The sequence below is a fragment of the Myotis davidii genome, unplaced genomic scaffold, assembly GCF_000327345.1.
Source record: "Myotis davidii unplaced genomic scaffold, ASM32734v1 scaffold484, whole genome shotgun sequence".
Classification (NCBI taxonomy): Eukaryota; Metazoa; Chordata; class Mammalia; order Chiroptera; family Vespertilionidae; genus Myotis; species Myotis davidii.
Genome location: NW_006295459.1, coordinates 592,200 through 596,867, shown reverse-complemented (window position 1 = coordinate 596,867; position 4,668 = coordinate 592,200). Strand labels below are relative to the sequence as shown.

Sequence of the window (4,668 nt, the reverse complement as noted above, 5' to 3'; positions counted from 1 at the left end):
GCTGCCATGCAGGCCTTCCCAGAGGTAGTCAGGTTAGCATATGGCCTTTCTTTTGTCCACGGGGTGCATCTTTATTTGACCTGACTCAAACTCACTCACTGTGAATGACCTTTTCCCTGGGCTATTAGTCAAAACAATCAATAGAAATTGTTTAACATTGTAGCTTCTTTGAAGCTAACAAGAGACTGACCAAAAAAACTTAAAAGGCGAAATTGAGGAATGAATTGACCACACAGAGTTTTTCCAAGCTCTGAAATATTACTAAACTAGAAAGCCACACATATGTAAATGACTATGCATGGTTCCAGTGAAGTTCTGAGAAATCCTTAATTTGTCACCTCTGGCTAACCTGAGGCAATAATATTAAAATACGGAATGTGGCTCATTCTGCCAGAAAATATATGGCCAATTTAAAAAGTCATTTCACGTGCACAGTGGGGTTTATTGTTATGTTGCAGGTTGTATATTTTTAAATTTATTTTTTATTGTTGACAGCATTACAGATGACCCTCATTTTCCTCCCTTTGCCCCCTCCACCCTGCCCCCGTCCCACCCCAGGCTTTCACCACACTGTTGTCTGTGCCCATAGGATATGCATATAAGTTCTTTTACCATATTTTAGTAAGAAAACTACAGAAAAAAAATCTCTATGAATATAAATCAAAAGTTCTCAACAAAATACTAGCAAAACAAATCCAACAGCATATTAAAAAAGATTATGCAGCATGACCAAGTGTGATTTAGCCCAGGAAACCAGGTTTGTTCAAGATAAGAGAATCAGCACCAGAGGAATCCGGAAAGTAAAATCTTTGTTATGCAGTGCTGCTAGTTCAGGGGACTTTGATCCAAAGCCTGAACTGACAATGTGGGGAGGTTTTGATATATAGCTCTTCTTGTGGCGGGCCTCTTAGGGTGGACTTTGCAGCTCTGCCCAATTCAGTTAGAATGGGGAAGTAAGATTACTGTTTAACTAGATACTGAACTCAGTTGTAAGCTCCAAAAGTTGCCCCCTTATTTTTCGTCAAGGGTACATACCTCAGTTGCAGGCTCAATCTGGGCCCCAGGTCAGGGTGCCTGTAGGAGGCAACCAATCAATGTGTTTCTCTTGTGGCGAATGACCCAGGAGAAGGGAGAGCCAGCACCAGAGGAATCCGGAAAGTAAAATCTTTGTTATGCAGTGCTGCTAGTTCAGGGGACTTTGATCCAAAGCCTGAACTGACAATGTGGGGAGGTTTTGATATATAGCTCTTCTTGTGGCGGGCCTCTTAGGGTGGACTTTGCAGCTCTGCCCAATTCAGTTAGAATGGGGAAGTAAGATTACTGTTTGTTTGATTCTGGATCAAGGACACGTACCTGGGTTGTGGTTTGCTCCCACCCCTGATCAGGCATGTGTAGGAGGCAACCAATCAATGTATCTCTCTCACATCAATGTTTCTCTCCCTCCCTTCCATTCACTCTAAAAATTAATGGAAAAAAATATTCTCAGGTGAGGAATAATAAAAAAATTATAAAGAATACACAAAAAGCTATTAGAGCTAATAAAAAAATTCAACAAAATTACACAATACAAGATCAACATACAGAAATTAGTTGTATTTCTACATACCAGAATGTGGGGAGGTTTTGATATATAGCTCTTCTTGTGGCGGGCCTCTTAGGGTGGACTTTGCAGCTCTGCCCAATTGAAAATTGAAAAAAACAATTTTATTTACAACAGCATCAAAAATAATAAAAAAATAATAAGATATTTGGGAATAAAGTTAACCAAGGAAGTGCAAGTTTTGAACACTAAAAGCTACAAAACACGGCTGAAGGAAATTTTAAAAGGCCTAAATAAATGGAAAATCATCCTGTATTCATGGATTAGAAGATTCAATGCTGTTGACAACTCTTCCTAAAGTGATCTATATACTCAATGCAATCCTTATCGTAATTCCAATGTCCTTTTCTGCAGAAAAGTGAAAGTTCATATGGAATATCAAGGGGCCCTGGATAACAAAACAACCTTGAAAATGAAAAATAAAGTTGGAGCACCAGCACTTCCTTATTTCAAAGCTTATTACAAAGCTACAGCATTCAAAAAAAAAAAAGTATACTGGCAAAGCAATAGGTTTTCAGTGAATGGAATAAGATTGGGACTTGAGAAATAAATCCATGTTATTACAAAGCTACAGCATTCAAAAAAAAAAAAAAGTATACTGGCAAAGCAATACGCTTTCAGTGAATGGAATAAGATTGTGACTTGAGAAATAAATCCATGCGCTTATGGTCAATTGATTTTTGACAAGGGTTTCATGACCTTTCAATGGGGAAAAGAATAGTATCCATTTATGGTCAATTGATTTTTGACAAGGGTGCCATGACCTTTCAATGGGGAAAAGAATAGAATCATCAAAATGGTGCTAGGGCACCTGTGTATCCACATAAAAAGAATAATGTTGGCCCTAGCTGGTTTAGCTCAGTGGATAGAGCATTGGCCTGCAGACCAAAGAGTCCCAGGTTTGATTCTGCTCAAGGGCATGTACCTTGGTTGCAGGCTTCTTCCTGGCCCAGGCTCTGATAGGTGGCGTGTGCAGGAGGTGACCAATCAGTACGTCTCATATTGATGTTTCTCTCTGTCTTTCCCTCTCTCTTCCACTCTCCCTAAAAATCAATGGGTGAGGATTAATAACAACAACAACAAAGAATGATGTTGGACACGTAACTCATGCCATTTACAAAAAGTAAGTCAAAATGGATCAAAGGCCTAAATATATTAACTGAAAAAATAAAACTCTTAGAATAAAACATAGGGGTAAGTCTTCATGAGTTCAAATTTGGCAATGATTTCTTATATTGGACAATAAAAGCAAAGCAATAAAAGAAACATACATAAATTGAACTTCATCAGAATTAAAGACTTTTGTGAATCAAATGACACTATCAAGAGAGTGTTAAGACAAAGATTGGGAGATAATTTGAAAATTGTACATCTGATAATAGTCACCAGAATAAAGAAATCTTACAATTTAACAAAGTAAAGACAAACAACTCAATCAACAAAAATGGGCAAAGAATTGAATAGACAGGTCTTTAAAGATGTACAAAAAGTCATCGTGCCCATAAAAAATATGCTTAACATCATTAGTTATTAGAGAAATATAAATTAAAAATTCATTTAGAAACCATTTGGCACCTAGTAAGATGGCTTTAAAAACCAGTGTTGGAGAGAATGTCCAAAAATGGGGCCCTCGTATACTGCTGATGGAAATGTGAATTGCTGTAGTCACTATGGGGAAAAAAATTAAGTATAGAATTACCACATGATTCAAAAATTCCACTTCTTGGTGTATATCCTAAAAGAATTGAAAATAGATGTTCAAACAAATATTTTACAAGAATGTTCACAGCAGCACTATTGACAATAGCCAAACTATGGAAACAACCCAAATGTCCACCAACTGACATAAAACAAAAATGATTTATCCTTATAATAGAATATTGATTGGCCATAAAAAGACAATGAAGTGCTGACATATGCTACAACAAAGATATAACTTAAAAACATTCTGCTAAGTGAAAGAAGCTAAGCACAAAAGGCCACATGTACGTGATTCCATTTATATGAAATATCCAGAATGAAATCATTGGCTAAAATCAGATTAGGGGTTTCCAGGGCCTGGAGAGAGAAAAGAATGAGAAGTGACTGCTTATGGGATTAGGATTTCCGTTTGGAGTGATGACAATATTATGAAAATAGATAGTGGTGATAATTGTACAATACTGTGAATGTACTAAATGTCACTGAATTGTAAATTTTAAAATGGCTAAAATGGTAAATTCTATGTTATGTATATTTTAACCACAATAAAAAGAAGTTGCTGGTTGTATAAATGACCAACAGAGCCCAAAGGGTTAGTCCAAGCAATCCACAGACTAAAAGAAAGATAAGGAAGAAGAAAGGAGAGAAAAAGATAAAATGTACCTGTTCTAACATTATGTGAAATAACTAGAAATTGACTAAGTAGCAGGCAGCAAGGTTCACTGAGATTTCCCTAGAGCCCTTCAGGGGTGCAATGGCCAAAGGGAATTTCTATTCATTTCATTTTAATTTCAATGCTTGAGAATTTAGTGCCTGGAGACTTCATTACAGATTCTTCCTCAATATATACACACAAAGACATTTTGTTAACATCTCTTAGGGTGTGTTGAGGTTCTATTCTAAAACATATATATGTAAGATTTTCAAGAACCAAATTTATAGCTGCTACATGACTCCCTAAGACAGAAACAAGAAACTTGGTAAGTACTTGTGATCAGTGAGTCTATGGGATGTGTGCTTAAGATTGGAATTTGGATTCACAGAAATTTTGTTAAGACCTACAGCAGTGGTTCTCAACCTTCCTAATGCCATGACCCTTTAATACAGTTCCTCATGTTGTGGTGACCCCCCAATTTCATTGTTACAAATTGAACATAATTAAAGCATAGTGATTAATCACAAAAATATGTAATTATATATGTGTTTTCCTATGGTCTTAGGCGACCCCTGTGAAAGGGTCGTTCGACCCCCAAAGGGGTCGCGACCCACAGGTTGAGAGCCGCTGACCTAGAGTATGCCCTACCTAGCCTGTTTTGCTCAGTGGATAAAGCGTTGCACTCCAGACCAAAGGATCCCAGGTTCAACTC

General features: G+C 37.1%; 1 pseudogene; it reads left to right on the top strand.

Moving 5' to 3' along the window:
• The first annotated feature begins 725 nt into the window (after nt 1-725).
• Nucleotides 726-4,668, top strand: part of LOC102753995 — a 7,397-nt pseudogene continuing 3,454 nt past the window's right edge.